Raw genomic sequence first — 20,365 nt, forward strand, 5'->3', positions numbered from 1 at the left:
ATACTGAATGAGAAGCTTTGCTGCTTGGTGACTGTTGTTGAGCAATATTTAGACACTTCTAAACACTCGTTACAAAGAGAACTGTAAAATTTTACAGGCAGAGCGTCCTTCCAGTGAACATTGTACTCTTTGAAAACATTTCCCGTGTGTTGTAAAAGCACCACTCTTTCATAGACTAAACTTGGAGAAAGTTCAGTTACGTCTTATTACCAAACGGCAGAAGGTGGCTGATAATTGTGTTAATGAGAGGTGTCAGTGTGCACAGCTCTGCCTGGTGGTGCTTTGGGTTTCTGAGCATCTTCCTGAGCTCTGTACGTGGCATCCAGACCTCAGTGTCCCTGTGCATCGCTGTGTTTGGTGCTGTCTGTATCCACTGGGTACATCAGGGCATAGTTCAAACCTCCATCCAGTTTAATTTTAATTCTTCCTGCTTCAGACCCACTTCACAGTGCATACAGCTTGTGGGTATGTCAAACGTATTTTCATAGGAATGGGAGAACTTGTAAGTGAAGTTATGGCTTTAAAAACCAAGCCACCTGTACACCTGGTGACACAAAAACAATTGAAGGGATGTATTGCCTCTGGAAAAGGGGTGGAATTACTGTGGGGGTTAAACGACAACATGGAGGTATAATATTGAACAAGAGCAGACTGAATAATGCCCGAAGAACTACTAAAAACCTGCTCAAAGGTGACCAGCCAATTTCAAAAGGTCGTTTAAAATTGCAAAAAGTGCTGGATGCAGTGAGACACCCCCTGCCCGTGCACCTTCGCTCACCTCCCTTCCACCTGGAGCAGCGGTGGGTATGTAAGTGATGTGTATGCTTTAGGGAAGTTTAGAAAATAGCACGTGTCCCATGACGTCTGAAAAATGATTGTGTTTAATGGCTGTTAGCAGCTGTTGTGTAAAAAATAAAAAATAATAAAAATAAAAAAATGTGAATTCTGGAAGCAATGAGGATGGTGTTGGTGACTGGCTGTCACTAAGGAGGAGCCGACTCCAGAGGGCGCTCGGAATCAGCAGTGCTCTCCGTCCTTCAACGTGCCAAGACCAACGTTTCACTGAAAAAAAGCAATAAAAGTCGCCGTGCTTCCCTTTTGTCTCTCTCTGCACCACCGTGTGACATCTCGGCGCACTGGAAGCGTGAGTATTGGCTTGGGCTGGAGGCTTAGAGAGGCCGATGCCTCTCAATTGCTCAGCTCTGGGGGATTCCTGCTCAAGGCTTCCAAGGCACAGTGAGCTCCAGCATCCTGCCCATCGTTGTCGTGCTGGCTTAAATCATTGGGCTGTTTGAAGTAGCTTTTCAGGCCTTTATAGAGCATAAATAAAAGGATGGATGGTTCCAACTTGACGGCGTTTTTTTCCCTGCCTTGGACAAGAGGTAAAATACTGCATTTTTGCCTCAAGATATTCAAAAAGCAAGAAGAGGCGGTTTGACCTGCTGTGATTTTTAATACTCCTTTTTAACAGCTACTAATAACTGGTAATAAAACATGTAATGTGCAAATCCCACACTGAGATATCATGTAGGGATTTTTTTCTGCTGTTTATAACTGCCCCTGTAATATTTTTTTCTTTTTATTTCCATAGTCTTGCAATCCTTCCTGAAACAATTCAGTAACTGTTCTTGGGAGGTTGCTTCTTACCTGAAGCTTGCAAAGCCTGAAGTTGTGAATGTGAATGCCCTTAGTTGTAGGGCAGCAGCTTCCATCTCAATTTCCTTTTGGTTTTGGCAGCTGCAGAGGAATGTATATCCACGGGCCCGCTGTACGTGACTGGGGCCAAGTATTGAAAGTGCTGTGGCATTTCAGAGAGAATCTGCGTTGCTATTCTCAGTTACGGCTCTGACTTTTAGAGTAGCTTCCTAGATTAAAAGTTGAACTCCTGAGAAGTATTTTAGAAACTGAAAACATCGTGTTGGCAATAATTGCGTAATATAGCACATACTTCCAGGTAGCAGGTAGCTTTTCAGCAGATCATCTCAGAGCATTTTCCCTAATAACTAAGGATATGTATGAATCACTCTCTAATTTCAAGTCTTATACCAGGTTGTAGTTCAGGTTCTTGGCTGGAGAATATTTACATTGCAAATGTGCAGTCTGTTCCGGTTGCTTTCCCTTTGTTGCTGTGTGGCAAGAATGATGTGTTTCTCCTGCTCCTTAACAGAAAAAGTCTTGATAGCTTGGAATTAGGGAGCGTGGTGGTTGGGCATCCTGTATTTTCACATTCTGAGTGTGCTTCACCTGTTTCCTATGGAAAAGGAAAAATGGCTCCCTTGAATATACATTCAGGTATACAAAACTGGTAATTTTGCTTCCAACTTGTGTGGTTATGAGCATAGTAATTGTTTCAGGCTGGTGGAAGATTAAAACTTGTCTCCCATGTCAGTTATTAAATGTGGGAATAGCTGCGGGCTGCAGAATAAAATATTTGATTTACAGTGCAACTCTGCGCAAGGCTGTAATGCAAGAGCTGTTTAGGTTTGTTTGGTATAAAAGCTTCATTTAAGAGGAGAAGAAAAAGCAGCCTACTAGAGCATTTCTGGTTGTGATTTCTATTTTAGTAGGCTGAAGCCCAACGTGGTGATTTGTGTGGTATAATGATGGTAATTCAGAGCTGGAAGACGAGCCGTCTGTAATTTTGAGCCTTTCTAAGTGTTACAGCTCCTTATCAGCAGAGCTAACAGGAGCTGAAGAGTCTGTAATGCGGGGAGCTTTCCTTCCTTCTCAAGTGCTAAGGTTGAAGTTATTATAAGCATGTTTGTTAGCTTTTGTTGGTGTGGAAGAGTGCTTTGGACACTTGCATGTTGTTGCTGGGGATGTATTTTTCTAGTTAACGTGGTGAGCAGTTGCTTAATTTGCAAAGCTGTTACTTCTCTTGATCCTGACTATAGTAAAAATCAATGTGCTCTCTGCAGTCTGAACTAATAGGAATCAAACTCATTGAAGCATGAAAATGGTTTAATCAACAGAGAGCAATCTTAAAGGTTACTTTAAAAAGAAAAAAAGGAAGAAAAAAGAAAAAACGCTATCACCCAGGCTTGGAAACTAAAGAGCAAAGCACGGCACTTCATGCCTTAAGGTAGATTAATGGAGGGAAGGCTGGAAAAGGTTTAATTTGAAATAGATAGAGTGATATTTTTAGGAGCTACTGGATTTCCAAGTCTTTATAACAACCCCACCCAACTGAGTATATCTCTGGTCTTTGAATAAATTGTCAAAACTGAAAAATAACTATGGGTTTCTTGGTGCCGTGAAAGGCACTCGGTGAGTTCATTGCAGGGCCTGAATCCAACAGGATGCTCAGGCTTGCTCTTGACCTCATTTAAATAAGCATCAGTGAACAAAACAATTCTGTTGCATATCTGGTTATTGGTACCCCCAAATACAGATTTTATTGAGAAGGAAGAGGAACAGTGTAAGTGACAGCAGTATGTTTTGTCGTCCGCTCCTTTGGAAAAAAATCCGGATGATGTTGGGAGTGGAATTTAAACTGTTCTGGTTTTACTGTCTTGGGACCCTGCAAATTGGGTAATGGACGAAGCAACTATTCCTACACACCTGTAAGGGGAGGCTAGGGACTAAACTTGCATTTTGCTTTCTTGAAATTGCATTTGCTGTTAATATTTAACCACTGCTAACAACTGTGCTTTACCACTGAGACTGTGAATACAGGCTCCGATTGTAGTTGAACTCTCCAGTTCCCTCTCCTCTAAACTTCAGTTGATGGTTTTCCGCTCACTTCTGATAATTCCCTGTTGAATACACTTTCCAGCCATGCCTCGTGCTGCTGCACACTGGCATCCTCCTGGAAATAGCAGTGTGACCCTTTTCACACGTGGCTTGAGCGCTTTGACGCAGGAACGATGTCTGGAGGTTATAAAGAGGGAAGGGATGGATAACCGGGTGTGTGTTCTGCTTAATGATTCTTTAGGGAAACTGAAACAGCAAGTGTAACCTTTAAATTATGTTTTCACATCTTGATATGCCACCTTTGGCACATTCAGATGTTAAAGTAAAGAAATAAAGTTTATTTCATGAGGAAGTTGGCTGCCAAGCTTTAATGCCAGTTGCCTTAATGGATTATTAATGAACTCGTGAGGTGTACGTGTATCTAGTTACTGATAAAGCACTAGCATTAAAATTCAGCAGTCCCTATCGCTACCCTAATCAAAGGCTAGACGTTATGTTCAGGAGAGAATGAAATTATAGCTCAGAGGCCTAAGAAAGAACACCTTTGACATGTGATACGTTAGAGGACCTGCCTGTGCTCCTCTGGATTTTCATGCACTTTGTACGCTTTTTTTGTTGCTCTTAGTTCATGTTGGGATGAATTGAGTTGTTAGCTGGAGTGGAAACCCCATATTTTAACTTCCAGTGATGTTGCTTACATTCATGCGCTGTTTTTCCTTTGTGCTTGCAGTTGGGCTGCTGTCAGCACTCAAGGGGAGAACCGAAGGCTTCAAATTTACAACTGCAAAATCAAGTCTGGACATGGGCTTCGTGACTTACTTGAATTTGCAGCTTTCTTGGTGTTTGGTTTCAAATAGCATTTGTTTTAGGAGTCTGACACTAGGTGGCATGCTGCAGCTTGACCATGCTGGTGATGAGCAGATTAAAAAAAAAAAAAAAAAAAAGTCCTGGATTACTTCTGGGCCCTTTTTGTTGAAGGTTTCTTATGTTTCTGTGCAGGGGCTTTAAAGCTGCTTATTTATTGTTACACGGGAAGCCTGCCTCGCATCAAGTGAAACTCCTGCATTCCTTTTGTCCAGAAATGTTAGCTGTTCATGTAAATTTAATGTAGAACGTGTAAATATTTTCTTAAGTGAATGTTTGTTTTTTGGAAGTGTCCTTTGATAGGTACATGTGCATGTGTTTCGGCTAGGGTTTGATTTGCGATCTGCACGCAGCTGATTTCATCAAAGCTGTCATTTTTGGAACACAATTTGGAGTGGGAGGGAAGGGTGCTTTGATGTTTGCAGTTTTCTGCAAGTACTTTGAAGAAATTATGTAGATAGCTTTCACTCGGATCTGTTTTACCAACTTGCCTTGAAATTATTTGTTTGTCCAAGTCTCAGGATTACATCTTCCAAGTCTTTTAGTCTTGGCTTCTGTGATGTCTTTCCATGCGGTATGAAGAGACCCCAAAATAGGAGACCTGGGATGCCTCTTCTGTTAAACTTTGTTAATTCTGGGCCAGCAGCAGGGAAAAGCTGGCGTGTTGCCTTGAGAGCCTTCCTCGAAATGAGGCTGATGTGGGTGTTTTTGGAGGAGCTGCCCTGCGTAGGAAAACCAAAGGGTGCCGGGGGGGCCGAGACCGGCGTGCTTTTGCTTGAAGGAAGTTCCAAGGCAGAACCCAGTCATGTGAATGGGATTTTTTTAAGCCCTTGTGTGATTTGTGTTCAATCCTGGTAGGAAAACGTGCCTTGTTTTGACAAGTAGTCCAGAACTGATTTACATTAAAATTTCCAGCAGGCTCAGTTATTTTCAGCAGAGGGTGTTTAACGAGTTAGTGTAAAGCGTGCTTAACTCGTTGCCACCTCTTCATCTACGGTATGGGAATGGGAAATATTGTGAGAATAATTTTGAAAGGCCCTTTTGGCTGTTAATTGGCTGATAAAGGCTATCAAAAAATCTGCTGTGCCGCTTTGTTCGCTTGAAGCCTCTGTGTAGGTGGCTGAAGGCTGCTGGGGGAGAGGTGTTCCTCCTTCAGCTAATCCCGCTCTGTTTGAAAAACAAATCAAAACGAGTTGAGTGTGGCAAGCTGCTTATTTAATTTGTGTGCTCTAAGGCAGCTCATGTTGCTCTCTAAGCAGTAAGGTTTTAAATTGGTCTTTATCAAGTCTTGCAAAGTGGAGGGAGACCTTGCTCAGTGGGACTAAAGGTCTCGTTTCCTAGCGTAGCAAACTGTTGCGTGGAGAAGATGGACACGTGCTCACACTGGTTGCACTTCTTGCCCCCGTATACTTTTTTAATGCTCTTAGCAAGTGGATGAGCGTGTGGTTGGGAAAAGAATCGATTTTCAGCCAAACTAATATTGCTTCCTATGAGACAGGAGTTGTCTTTGTTTGCTGTTGTAAGGGGGGAATGAGAAGAGGAACAAACTCAGTTTATTCAATTGCATCATTCCATGTTATAGGGGATTCTGGAGAGGTGTGGTGCCTGGATGGGTTCCCTACTTGGTATCTTCTCCCATAGATTTGGGAAAACAAGCGTTTCTTCTCCATCAAATGGAGCTGGAGTCACGCGGTTCCAAACTGCTCACATATTTTCAAGATTATAGTAGAAACTTCCTGTTTTTAGAGCTTATCTGACCGTCTGGAGGGAAAGATTATTATAGCTACGGTCACATCCTGTGGTTATTGTCACTTAGAGAGGGGAAAAAAAAAGCCTATTGAATTTTTCTGAAGCTTTTGAATGTGAAAGTGATTATTATACAAAAAACGTTGAGAGCTGTAGTCACGTTTTCTATCTCCACTGTGACTTCAATAAAAGACCATAAATCCACAGCAAACTTAACGTGTCGGTTAGCTCAGTGTCTGCTGTACCGGGGGTGTTGAGAAAATCTTTTGGTAAAGAATCTGTCTTATTCTGGAGAGATTGGAAAGGAAGCATTTGGCAGTCATTTCCTTTAGCTTGTGAGTATAAGCATGCTTTATATTATAATAGCTTAAACATACCACAGGCTGTTGATAGAGGTATCAAATTTTCCATTCCCAAAGTTACTCTTAGTTGAAACTGGAGGGGAGAACGGGCAGGCTTCCATTGTTTTACAACTGCTTTGATAGAGTTGAAAAAGATGTTTGCTTGCTTCTTCCTTCCCTGCTTTTCTTTAGCTTCACAGCCCCCACCACAGGTTTTTGTATAAAAAGCAGCCATTCTTCTACCTACTGAGGGTTTTACTTTCTTTGGTTTTACGTACAGCTGAGAATAAATGTTTTCCTGCTTTGTTGATCCATTTCTTATATTCTCATGTATGTTAATTTTCCCTTTTACATGCGGCCCTTTCTTGACAAATATCTTTTGTTCTCACAATTTTAAGATCTCCTCTAAACTAAATTGTATATCATCTTGTAGTCAAATTCAAGAAGTTGCTGAACAGGTTGACATATTGCTGTATGTGTACTGCAAGCTGGCAGACGGAAATGGAATTAGCTTTAATATTCTTGGTTTACTTTACTAGTCTGTAATCCTGAGTTTTTCAGGACAGGGATCTTCTGCTTCCCTCAACTTCCCCAGCAAAAAAAAAAAAAAAAGGATGAATTTTTGGTTATAGAAAATAAGAGAAAACAAAGCAGAGGAAAAATATTGGAAGAAATGATTTCAGTGATTAGCAGACGTGCTCCTTTTCTGCTTAGCTTTCTGCCTTGCCTGGTTTGTTTCGATTTCCTGACGTGAAAGCCGTAGCCGGGTCTCAAGTTACTTGCCTCACTGCTCGCTCCTTAGTAGCGTGGTCGCAGTATCCCAGCTGAATTTATTACGTTTTGTACTTACATACTTATCTAAGTACATAAAAGCTTTTATTGTAAACATCCTGCCAAGTCGCGGGGTTCCTCAGCTTGTTCATCCACATGACCTTTTTTCATTTTTCACTTGGCTCTTCCCAAAGCGAGCATGCTGTCCTGGCCGGATTTCCTCCTGGAGGTGCAGCTCCTTTGGAGCACCATCCTTGAGATCAGCTTCAACCGTAAAGAGTTGCTATCCCCCTCCTCTGTCTTGTCCCTGTCTTCATTTTCTTTCTTCGTTAGGCACATGAAAGCCACAGAATCAGGAGGGATGAGACTCCACAGCCCCTCTGGGGGCTGGTACAGCGAAGCAGTGTTTGGGGGGAGCCTCCTGTGCTCCAGCCTGTGCCCATTGTCTCTTTACACCTTCCCTTCAGGTATTTATAGGCACTGATGACACTGCCCTGAGCCGTCTCGTCAGGCTCAGCAGCCCCCCATCTTTCTCTGATGGTCCTGAACCAGACCCAGTGCTCCAGGTTTGGACCCAGCACTGCTGAGCTGAGGGAAGGATCCGCTCTCCACCTGCTGTCTGGCTTCCAGCATTGATGTAGCTGGTGAACTGAGTCCTCAGCATTTGAAAGGGGAGAACAGGGAGGAGGGCATGGGCTGACACTGTTGTGAACACTCACTTAATTGTGTGGAGACTTGAGATTGCAAAGAGCTCCTAGTGGGCTCCACAACAACTGTTTATTTTTTCTTTTTTTTTTCCCCGACACTTCTTCAGCTAGGCCTTTCTGTAAAATCCTGAGATTTCCAGCATGTGAAATTGCTTTAGCAGTCTTCACAGCTCCCTGGGGGAGCAACTTTTGTTTTCTCTCTTCCCTACTGTGACAGAAATGCTGCGTGCATCCAAGATGGTGTATAAAAATAACCCAGCAGATTTTTTTCAGGCGTGTAGAATGGAGTTCTGCAGGACTTTCTGTATGTCCTTGAAGTCTCTATCACAATTCTGCAGCTGAGGTGATGCACTGACTGTACCAACAGTAATTTTTTGGCTGCCTCACAGATTCTGGATGTGCTGAGAAAGAACCCGAGGCAACTTGTGATTTTTGCCTAATAACACGCAGGAAGTACTGCCAGTGCACAGATTTTGAGGGCTAATTTATTTCTTGCTCTTCAGAGGATTTTGTCTGCATTTGTGCTTTGCTCTTGGCATCAGGAATGTGGCCCAAAGGTGTCACCTGATTCTGGGCACCCTGTCCAGGGTGCAGAAGGGGGTGGTGATGCGGTTGTTGGTGACAGTTGCAGCAAGGGCAGTACTGGAATTCTGGGGGCTGGGCGTTACGGTGGTTGGAGGCGTTGGGGTGGTTGGAGGCGTTGGGGTTCCTCAGACTGTGCTTGGGGGAGCCTCAGCCAGAGCCTTGAGGTGGGGTTGGATTTTGAGATACTGACTTTTAAGGCCTTGAGATGTGACTTGAGGTGATCTGAAACATGAATCTGAATGCCACGTAAGTACAGAAAAGAAATCCTAGTTGTTGAGCCATAAAAAGGGGGGTTGGAGAGGTGGTTCGCTTCAGTGGGATCCAGGTTAGATGCTGCAAACCTACAGGCTTGAACCAAAGCCTACAGAAAAACCCTGAACATTCTAAAGTTCCATGGCCCATAAAGAGTACAGATTCCATCTGGGGGATTTAGAAGAGGCAAAAAAAGATTGATCCAAATTTCAGCAGTTACACAGCAAATTACAATAATTCTTCATCTTCTGGTTTGTTAGGACTATCGCATGCTGAATATGTAAACTTGTGGGAGAGGAAGTGGGCAAGACTCTAATTGTGTTTAACTCGGCTGAGTTTACATTCTCCTTAGGCTTGGATTACAGAATGAAATGCCCTTTTGATTATGTTGAAGCAATAGCAATGTTACACTGAATTTCCTCTTAGGGATGGCTTTTTGGGAGTGTGGAAAAGCACCCCCATCGAACTGCAGAGCGAGCTGTAGCTGAATCAGAGCTGGGGCACGAAGGTGCTTAGGACTCGATCGATGCTTCCTGTGGGGTGTTGAGGTGTGCTCACAGGCTTCGGGAGTTTTCATGCTTGAATTGTCTGCTTCAGGCTGCTTATTTCCATGAGATGCCATTGCTGTCTTGGCTGGGACTACATGCACTGTCAGGGACAGTCTGGAAACTTTTGATGAGGACTGGAATTAGTGACAGAAATCAAAGCGGAGCTGTGACACTATGAAGCTGTTAGCTGGTTCTCCTTGAACCTATTTGCTTCCTCTTCTCCCCACCCCATTGCCAAATCCGAAGGGAGAGCCTGATTTCCATGAGAACAGTGTTAAATCCCCTTTTAAAAATAGGTTCGGCTTAGCAGGGGTTTAATGTGTTACACTTCCCAGCTTAGGCAGGCAATACTATATTAGCTTTTAGAAAGCACTTGTCATAATCGCGTCTCCATGTGTTCTTAAAAGTGAATTTCAGGCATTTTACTTCTTGGCTACGGTTTGTACAAGGCGGGCAGCGTGCTTGAGTCTGCTTTGGCAGAAGTTAACCGGGTGGTGACTCTGGTGAGCTGCTCTCAAGTGTTTTTGGGACCTCTTTGTCTTGGTTGTCTTAAAAATAAGATATAAATTACCTGCTTAATCTGCCTAATCTCATTAAGTCTGTTTACAGTTAGTCTGTGTTTCCAGTGTATACAGATCTGGTAGACCTCAGTCTGCTCCTTCAGAGCAGTTTGTCTCGTGGGTGAAATATTTGTGTGCTTAATGGCTGATCCTGTTGGAGGGAGCAGAGAATGCTGCTGGTGGGTAGATCCCGTGGCTTGGAGGGAGTTATATCGGCGTGCTGGTCTTCAGCTTAGTGCATCTGCATGTAACAGTCTTCAGATTTGGTGGAACTCGAGAGCAGCTATGAGCGATGGCGCTGCGGGTGGCATGTCTAGAAAGAAGCACACTCTGCAGCCCTTTGAGGATGCGCTGTCACTTCTCAGTGCTCAATCTTTCTTAAGCTGACGTGCGTAGGTACAGCATACAAAGCGTTAGATTATTCACGGGAAGCACTGAAACAGCAAACGGCAAGTTAACGGGTGCTTCCCAGCTCGTGGCATAAGGAGAGGTGTGTGTGGGTGTGTGTGTGTGTGCGTGCTTCTAAGCAGTGTCAAGAGTTACTGACAGCGAGTCAAAACCTTATTTTTTTCCATATTTTCAGCTTCTATTGTTGATTATCCTCACCTCCAGGTGCCCTGTGTAACTAATGCTCGTAATGGACTTGATGGCAAGTGCTGCCATGCGTCGAGGCCCGTGGCATACGGAGCTCCTCCGGTTGCACATCCCTCGTCTCCTCTTGTTATGTGCTCACCGTGGCAGTGAGAAATGTGGGCTGGAGCTGCCATCCTCAGTGTGTGCCCCGATAACCAGCACATGCCGAGCGTGATGCGCTGCTAGCATTCATCCCAAAGCTGCCTTTGGGTGAAGCTCTGATCGAGCCCGCTCTAGGTCTTTGTGTGACCAGCTGGGATGGTTTTTGTGTGAATGGTTGGGATGGGTTGTGTGCACGCGTAACTCGGGGCTCGTCCCTTTCTCAGACATGTGTGCTATTAGCGCTAATGATAAAAGAAATGCTTTTGTGAGTTTATAATGCAGTGACTAGCAAAGGTGTATTTAATGACCAAGAAAAGAGTTTCATCTTTTATAATCCACTTTCAAAAGGAAAGATGAAAAGTCTCCATTGCCAAACGGAGCTGGAGGCTGCGCTCAGTGCATGGTTTTTTTTGAATTTTGCTCTGTGAAACGGGGGCAGATCTACATATCTCGCAGGAAAGCCAATTAGCGAACATTGAGTTGCTTCTGATGTCAGTGATTGAATGCTGGAGCTGTTGTGTTCATTCAAGGATCTCAGATGTGTTGTACAAACCAGGTGGGACCTCAGATGGTTGCACTGCCATCTACCACATTGCCAAACCGTGACGTTGGTTTGCCCTGGCTTTGCGAGGCAGTGTCTGAGGCTTGAATCCAGTCCTGCTGTGCTCAGGTTGCTGGATGTTATTGCACTTTGCACTGTTGAACAACTTCAATTGTAATGGGATATAAAAAAAAAAAATCTACAGTTTCATATTTTTTTAATTTGAGTGCACTTTTCCAAAATACACTGACTTCTAGGATTAGCAGTTCGAAGTGGCAGGGAACTCTGTCCTAAAGTGATAACGTATTTTTGAACAAATCCCATCAAACAGTATTTTTTTTTTTTTAAATACATGGAACTTGGCCTGAATGAACTTACTGCTGGAAAGCTCTTGGAAGTCATTGGAAGTAAATACTTCCTCAAATGCACACTGGAGCAGTAAGTTCCTTTCCATGGCTTGCCAGATGTCAGGCCATATTTGATTAGAAAATTGAAGTGAGGATAAATGCAGTGGTTGCTTTGTGCTGACTTGAGGATTGAATTTCAGCTCTGGCAGGTTTGGAGCTATCACACAGCTACTTGGTTATGAGGCTTATTTTGAAGCCGCTTGCCTTTCCAGCCCAGGCTCCAGCTGAGAAGCTGTTGTACAATGGATATTGCGGGAGCGAAGCTCGTGCTGCACACCATTTTCAATTTGTATCGATCATAGCAGTCTTGCAAGGTGGCAAGGGCATTAGAATTAATCAGCTACTCGTGCTTCAGCTGTGTTAGTGGTTTTAGGTAGCAATTTCCAGAAAGTACAGCATAATTTTGAAGCTGGACCTTTGTCTCCTGAAGGACTCCTTGTACAAAACACGAGGCATGCCTATGGATAAAGGGAGGGGAAACACAGCTACAAATAACAAACAGCATCAGGAAAAAAAATCACTTAGCCGACAGCACTTGAGGGTGTTGCTCAAATTAAGTGGTTCTGTGAACCTTGCTTTCTCCCTTTCTGTAAGTTAAAATACTACTGCGGGACTGGGGAGCGGATGCGCTCGGCAGGGCAGCAGCGTGCCCTGGTTCATTCATTACCCTCAGGTAATAAATCACATCGCTGGCTTGTTTTGCATTTTACTCTGCGATGGCAATAGCGAAGCTCTGCCCTAAACCAGAGCTGGTGCTACCAGCCCAAAGGCTCCTCGGTGTCGTTCCGGCAGCCTCCACAACCACGGGCAGACATGTGGCTAGAGGTAAACACCCGTTATTTAAAAAAAAAAAAAAATAAAAAAAATGGCCGATTAAGTACAATTAAAAGGAAGAGGTTTTGCTGAGCAGACGAATTCCTCTTGCTGCTGGGGAGCGGGGAGGGCTGGAGGGAGGCAGGCTCCTCGGGAACACGGCTCCTGCAAACCTGTGTGAGGGGGGCCTGAGTGAGGCACCTCCGCTTCTTGGGGGACCCCTCTGGACCCCCTTACCACCATTTCACCCCCTCCCAGACCTCCACTACACCCCCCTACACCTCCACTGTACCCCTTAGACCCCCTAGATCCCCCCCAGACCCCCACTACAACCCCTTAGGCCCCGCTAGCCCCCTCCACACCCCCACTACAACCTCTAATAGCCCCTAATTCCCCTTAAACTGTCCCCTTAGGTTCCCCCAGCCCCCCTTAAGCTCCCCTTAACCCCCCTACACCTCCTCAGACCCCTTCAAAAAAACCCCTTACACCTCCTAGCCCCCCCTACACCTCCTCATACCCCTCCAACCCCCCCCTTACACCCCCTAGACCCCCTTACACCTCCCCTAACCCCCCCACAACAACCCCCTATACCCCCCTGACCGCCTGATTTCCCCCCTCAGCCCCCTCTACCCCCTTCCCCTCGCTCCCCCCGGCTCCCTGCTTCCTCCTTCCCCCCCCCACCATGGGTGGTTTGGGGCCGGGCTCCGCGCCGGGTTTTCCCCCGCTCCGCCTCGCCGGGGCCGTGCCCGCCTCCTGCCGCCGCCGAACGGGGGCCGGGCCCGGTGGCTGTGGCGGCGGCGGCAGCGCCGTGAGGGGGCGGCTGAGGGAAGGAAAGGGGGAACCCAGCGGGGGGAGCCCGGGGGGGGGGCCGCCGCTCCTCGCCCCGGCCCCGCAGCTGGGCGGCGAGGAGGGAGGGGGCCTCCTTTTGTTCGCCAGCTGCGGCTGCTCCTCGCTGCCTCCTCCTCCTCTTCCTCTTCTTCCTCCTCTTCTTCTTCTTCGGCTCGACCCCGCCGCTGAGGTGAGTGAGGGGCTGGGGGCGGCCGTGCCCTCGGTGCTGTTTGGGGTAGGGGGTGCGTCCACCTCGTGTCCTCGCTGCTAGCTCCTCGTCTCCTTTTCCCTCTTGGCAGTTCTCGTGTGGGGTTTGGTGCTTTTGTCGTTGCTGGTTTGGGGTTTGGGGGTGTTGTCTTGTCTTTCTGGCCCGCTCCTGAAAAAGTTGCGCCAAGTGGGTAGGTGAGGCTGGCCGGAGGAGGTGGGGATGCGCTGGGACACGGGGCAGCTCTCCGTGCCAAACACTGGGCTTCTGTGCCCTAAATACAAGCAGCTGGGCTAAACAGGCGTCCTGCGCTTAATTTTAACTTTGAGCAGGCGCGGTAAGAAGATAAAGGATCACATTTGGCTCATCCGGATGGGAAGCTCACCCTACGGAGTGCCTGCCCATCACCGAGGGCTCAGGCACAGGCTGTGACTTCTCCACCAGCGCTTCGAGGTGCTGCGAGGCCACGGTGGGTTTGGGCTCCTCTGGAGACCCATCAGCCTCCTCCCAGCCTCCTTTCTGTGTCTGGAAGCGCCATCGGGCGAGGAGAAGCTCAAAATCGGCATGAAAAAGAGGAAAGTTGAGAAAGGCGGCGTGGTGCAGCCTGAAACATTCGTGCTCCACCAGTATGGTTCTTCTGGGAACTCCAAGTTGAAAGTAAACAGGATTTAAAGCCCTACAGACAGAGGAACACTATTCCAATGTAAAGCCATTAATCTGCAGGCAATTAGTTCCAGACGCGCAACCAACTCTGCATTTTTGTCAGTTTTTGTTCTTACAGGCGATTGCATTTTTGAGTACTTATAGTGCCTAGTAAATATCACAAGACAGACATTTTAGATGCTTAACAGCGAGTTGAGAATTGTGTGGGAGCAGCGTTTAAACGCTTTTATTTGTTTTTCCAACCCGGTAATTTAGTAGTGTTTAAACTATTTTTATAAAGATCTCTGGGAGCAGTGAAAGGTGGTTTTGAGTGCGGAGCACTTGAGCGCTTGTTGTGCTCTGGCAGGCTGGTGCTTGGCAGGCACTTCTCCAAGTGCTATTTGATCTGGCTGCAGGATAGAATGGACTAGGATTACACCATTTTTCCCCCCCTGTGGCTGTTTGAAAGTGATGCATCAGCGAGCGGTGGTCAATAGCGTATTTTAGGACTTAAACCGTGTGTATTCTCCCTGAGCAGGTTTCCAGAGAAAGGCAGTTGAGATTTTGTCTTGTTTTGCGGTCAGGATTTATGAATTGAGGCGAGGGCTGACGTAATCTATCCTACCGCTTCCTTTGTGTGTTTTATAGTTGATAGTGCTTTGTTTTACTTAAAATAGCCCCGGCTGTTTCTCAAGTGCTTTCTATCTCCTTTGTGCTGCGGCCTTTGCTAGAAGCAGGCAACTTGTTCAAGTTGTGTGTGATTGTGCCTCCCAAGGAAATGGTTCCTTCGCTTTGTCAGTGAGGTTCAGGGAATTGCCTGTGTGTTAAGTGGATGAGCCTTTAATTTTAATTACCATAATGCTGTACACAGCTGTTCTGTCAGAAAGCGGTGCCTGTCGGCAGTTTTACTACAGGTTGCAGAGTCTCTTGGTGTGTCTCCCGGCCCCTCTTTGGCTTTCTTTTATTTATGTAGCTGTGACGAGATGGGGCTTTTGTTTCCCGATGGGAGTGGGTAATAGCTCATCTGTGAGAGGGCTTTTGTTTTGATTTTGCATGTGGGGAAAGGAAAACAAGCCATTTATTATTAAACTAATGCTAAGCCTCCTTGTGGTCAGGCAGCGTGACCTTCCTCAGCCCATGATGTGGCCGGGGGCAGTGCTGACCATGGTCTCACAGGGCCAGCGCAGGTTTCGTGGGGTTTGTGCTGCAAGTTGCTGCCATGGGGAGTGACCTCCGTGGAGGTGAAGCACTTCAAGGGTTGCTGTGCTCTCCATCTGGAAAAAAAAAAACCCTACAGAAACAAAGCCAGTCCCCTTTGGCACCTAAGATTAGTCTCCTACTGCTGCAATTTAGACCTCAGCAAACTGGCACCGACTGCAAATCCAGTCTGACAGGCAGTGTGTAGCCCAGACAGCCGGTTTTGATGGTCAAGATGAGCTGCTTAGGTTAGATGTGGTTGAGGTTTATGGGCACAAAAAGCCCCCTTTCAGTAACTTTGTTTCATCTTGGTTACAGGGTGCTGTAGCTTTTCTGAGAGGTCTCTTTTAGAGACTTGGCTGATGTTCTGCTCTTTAAAGAGCGTGGAGCTTCATGGGTTTGCCCCTGGATGTCAGGTCAGCGTGCATAAGTTCAGCAGTCCCGGTTCTGGGACTTTCAGCAGGTATAGAGAAGTTGTGAGAATACTCCATATGCTGAATGAGGAGTAAAATCAGCCTGTAAAACACTGAAAACCAGTAGTTTTGACATTTGTTTGTACACACTGCCGGTGTACACCTGACATCCACTCGCTGGTTTCAAAACACCAAAACAATTATGGAGACAGAGGGTGCAGAAATAGATATCGTGTTGAGACAATCATCATGCATGCAGTGCTGTTTTCCCCCCAGGGGCTTTCAAATTAAGGATATTCCTTTGCAGCATGAGCCCAGCCTCTGACAGACGAGTGGATTAAAACACGGCGGCTGGAGTTGTTGCAGTCCCATAAGCTGTTGGCCTTATGTCTCTGGTGGTCATCGTTACGCTCGGCCCCACAGCAGGATACCTAGATTGTAAGTGGGATGTGGCTTTGAACCACCATGGTTTGGTTCAGTAATAGTTCTAGTTGGGTTGAGTACCCTCTGCAGAAAGCAGAAACAGCTCAGGAGCTCAGGTACAAGTGTGTTGGACAACTCTTCTTCAGGTGTGTGAGGGTTGCAGGGACTTGGCTTCCTTGGCTCCTAGCGAAGAGCTCCAGAGGAGCAGGTAGAACTGGCACCGCTTCCTCGGTGTTAGGGAGCAGAAACTGCGTACAGCCAGTGGGGTAAGGCTCAGATCAGTAAATGACTGTAGGAACACTGAATTGCTTTTTTTTTTTTCCATTTAAAGTGTAAATAAGAGATGCTATCGTAATCACTGTTCCCAAATTAGAAGGCTTCCTGATAATCTGATGTGAATGTCTAATGTTCAGTTGCGTGGATCTGTTTCAAGTTGTTTGTCTTTGCCTGCAGAGCACGGCGTGTGGCTCTGCAAGTGTCTGCTCCAAGGGGCAGCGAGAGTGGTTCTGGTGCATGAGACAAAGGTTGTGTAGGTCCCTGATCCCACGTCTCTCTGGGCCTCCTCTCAGAGTATTTTATCAGCCCCTGCTAAAGAAAGCAACAGCCCACATCGCTGTAACACACTGAATTAGGCAACAGAGGAATAGGACCCATGAGAAACTTCCTATAATCTAGTTAGCTCTGTTTATGAAAAGTGTCGTGAAACATCTTGAAAAGGATCAAAGGGAAATGTGTTTTTTATACTTCAACTTTCCTAACAAAGGTGAAATTCTTTCCAGAAGAAAGGACAAAAATAATATTTACTCCAAAGCTTGCCTGGGGAGTTGGTTTGAGTTGTGACCTTTGGATGCAAAGTGAGAACAAATAGCGGTGAAAAATGTAAATGATTAAAACAAGCTGGCCTTCCTTAGGAAACTGTTTTGGTCAAGTTTTGCCAAGAAGAGGCCATAGTGATTGGATAAACACTCAGCTACTGGAATAAATAATATTTGATTGCGATGTGTAAGTTTTCTTATAACCACGTGGTCTTTGTGTGGTGGGTTTGCAGTTCTGGCTTTCCCTGATGTTAGCAAAAGCATGAAATTAATGGTGGCTGTAAAGGCAGTGCTGACAGCGGAGCTGCACGCTTGCTCTTGGGGAAGTAACAGCACATTTTGAAAGAGACTTGGCTTGATTGGGCAATAGCAAGTGTGGAATAGCAATCCTGGAATGCAGAAATATTTGTTCCTAGTTAAATATATGCAGGTTTTCTAGTTGGTCTCATTTTAAAATAACTTCACTGAAAAGCTGTCTGCTGGGTAAATCTTGCATGAAACCCAACCAAACCTGGTGTAGCTGCACTGTTGCAGCTGTAGCACCATTTCTGTGCACGTAACACGTTTTTTTCTTAGGTGCTGATTTGAATTTTCTCAAAACATTCAAAACCGGCGACGCTTTGGTTTTGGCAATGCTTTCTTTGTGAACCTGCTTATTTAGAGAGATCAAAATGACTTGCTTTGGAGATAAAGCTGAGATTCGGGTAATAGGCAGTCACTGTTTCTGCAGCCTCTGGGGTCTGACAAACTTACATTTCTGTGTATATGGTTAAAATTTCAAGCCTTTCATGGTGTGAATGTCAGGTTTTGTGTGCGTGTGCTAATCTTGTTTCAGGAGGTCAGGGCCTCTGTGTTTTGATAGTTGTTGGGAACTGGCAGAAGTGCCGAGTGTAGCCATTGCACTGGATGTTTTAATCCATAGTTCTGTCATTCCTCATCCATCTAGGTAGTAAAAAGCAGCAAAAAGTTCAGAAATGTAATCCTGGTGGTGTAGCTCTAGGTTCTTTCGTTCCTGACTGTGGGGGTTTCAGCCTCCTAATCTTATCGTCTGCAAAATTAATATATTTACCTCGGGCAGAGCTGATTGTTACTTCCGCTGACCTTGGGAAGTTCACAGCCTTTTGCTCCTGCCAGCTTCTCTCCCTGGGGTGCGTGGCTTGGGAAGGCACCCGGTGGGGAGGAGGCATTTAAACCGAGCACAGCTTGGACCCAGCTCACTGCATCTTTCCATGTCGGGCAGTTTCTGGGGTTTAGTCAGTGGCTGGTGACTAAAAGCGGCCTCAGCAGGTGGTTAAATTGCAAGATGATATGGAAATGACTGAGCCAGAGCACGACTCGGTTCAGCTCGAGCACTGGGGGAAGAAAAAAAGCCCCCATCCTTACGGGATGTGCTAACAGCCCCCCGTAGAATTGACTTCTTGCAGGCACTCAAAACACAGTGTATTTGCTCCGTTTCCTATTGAAATCTAACAAAGGAGCCAAAAATCAGATTTCCCTTTCCTGATAATAAAGCTATTCCTTCGAGATCAGAGCCGGGAATGGATTTTTTTGCTGTAGCAGTTGCTGCTGATTAGCTGAATGCTCCCAGGTAATCTCGTATGCTGGCTTGGCGGAGCGGGTGTGAGGAGGAACACGTCGAACCCTCGTGCTTAATATTCGAGTATTGTAACTGACTTCAAGCTGCAGACCCAGCCTGTTTGTAGTTAAGACTGATATAAAAGAGTTAAGAGCAGCCCAAGGTTATTAGATCATTTGGAAACTGATTACCCTTTCACAGTGTAATAAAGTAATTATGAATAGTGTATGAAAATTGGTTGCAGTCTGTTTCAACATTATGACTGCCTGTCTTTAAAAGGAATTGCATTGTCCTCTTTTGTGTTGTTCTTATAATTTACATATTCAAAGCACGTTAGATATTTGTCACTTCCAGCTGTAAATGCTAAATAGCATTTAAAAAAACAAATTATGCCATCTGTTTGTGTAGGTTTCTGTGAGGTTTCTCAGTTCTTGATAATATTTCACCTTGGGTCTGTTCTCTTTACAGTAGGACGTGCCACTGTTGCTAGGGGAATGCGAAGTGCGTCCTGGTCGGAATTGAAAGAGGCCTTTCATGCGTGGAGCTGGTGGGTGCGCCCGAGCAGAGCTCCGGCAGCTGGTGGCAGGGCACTGCCCTGCAGCCCCGACCTCGGGAGAGGTGGGGTTTGGAAGGAAGCCTTTGTGATGCTCTGCTTTTAATTTAGGCAGCCCATGATCAAATGCTTCAATATCAATCTGAATTCTTAAGGTTTTTTTTAAACGTAGCCTAATTTGGCTTGTGCACAAACAAAACTGGCAGCTCCGAGCGATAGAATTTGTGACCAAAAGATTGTTAATGTTGAAGATAAGTAGAGCTGTGGTCTCTAAAGCACAGCTAGGAGCAGCTTACCTTGGGATTGTGTGTGTTGCCTGTGCACCTTTTACCAGTCCCCTCCTTGCCAGAGGGCTGGTTCAGCTCCTTGTGGGGCTGCTGCTGATTGCTCAGCATACCCTGAGCAATGGCACCGCTTGGGGTCCTCTTCTCTGAGGGTGGGCAGGTGCCAGCAGTAACCTCCTGCGCTGTGTCTCCCTCTTTACTGATTTAGAGGCTTTATCTGGGGGCCAGGAAGATGTGCAGTTTCCCCTAGAAGGATGTGTGACCTTTATGGAGTTGCTAAAAGGAGTCCTGCTGGGTTTTAAAACATGGAGACAGCAATATAAATTGGAACAGCGTAGGGATGTATGTTTAACTTACCGAGTTTGACTTTTTTTTTCCAAATGCTGCTGTATAAAGTTGTATTTTGTCATAATGTTTTATGGAATCCATGCTTAGGGCTGAGTGGTTTCCTTCTGAAGACAAGCTGTGGTATGTGAGGTGCCAGAGGTGAAGGAACAAGATAGTTATATTTATGCTCATGTGGGAATTCAGCAGCGGATTAGAATTTCAAGAGCACTACAACACTCCTGACAGCAGAACCTTTGCTCGGTACTTATCTCTCTGCTCATTTCAATAGAGGGAGTTGTTGGGGACAACTTGCAAACGCTGTCTGTCAGGTTAATGAAATCCTGAGGCCGTTTTCCTCTCCATGCAACCTGCACGGTGCCACGGGGCGATCTGGTGCTGACCTCAGTTTCCTGGGCACTGCAGTGGTCACAGGAGCGTCCCGCTGGATCTCAGCATCGTGCAGGTGCCGCAGTGTGTCCAAAATGCTGCACCAGGGCTCTCTGATAGCACAGCGCCGTGACTCTAAGCTAAATTGATAT

At 45.8% G+C, this 20,365-nt stretch overlaps 1 protein-coding gene and 1 long non-coding RNA gene across 6 annotated transcripts in view; one reads left to right on the plus strand and one right to left on the minus strand.

The window, feature by feature from the left end:
• The window catches only part of RERE (arginine-glutamic acid dipeptide repeats), a 222,513-nt gene that overhangs the window by 35,135 nt on the left and 167,013 nt on the right, over window positions 1-20,365 (plus strand). Inside the window, exon 1 of one of the 5 annotated variants that reach the window (XM_072026841.1) lies at window positions 8,937-8,953. The exons of 3 other annotated variants lie outside the window; for them this stretch is intronic. The gene's annotated coding sequence lies outside the window, so the exon portion shown is untranslated. Of the gene's footprint in view, window positions 1-8,936; window positions 8,954-13,380; window positions 13,582-20,365 lie in introns of those variants that run through there. One more of the 5 variants, XM_072026840.1, reaches the window with a different exon arrangement.
• Window positions 10,486-12,747, minus strand: LOC139999270 (uncharacterized). The gene is made up of 2 exons (XR_011804635.1): window positions 12,632-12,747; window positions 10,486-12,208 (listed from the first exon to the last, which is right to left on the minus strand). It is a non-coding gene; the product is annotated as an uncharacterized lncRNA (long non-coding RNA).

Source organism: Anas platyrhynchos, chromosome 22 (assembly GCF_047663525.1).
Source record: "Anas platyrhynchos isolate ZD024472 breed Pekin duck chromosome 22, IASCAAS_PekinDuck_T2T, whole genome shotgun sequence".
NCBI lineage: Eukaryota > Metazoa > Chordata > Aves > Anseriformes > Anatidae > Anas > Anas platyrhynchos.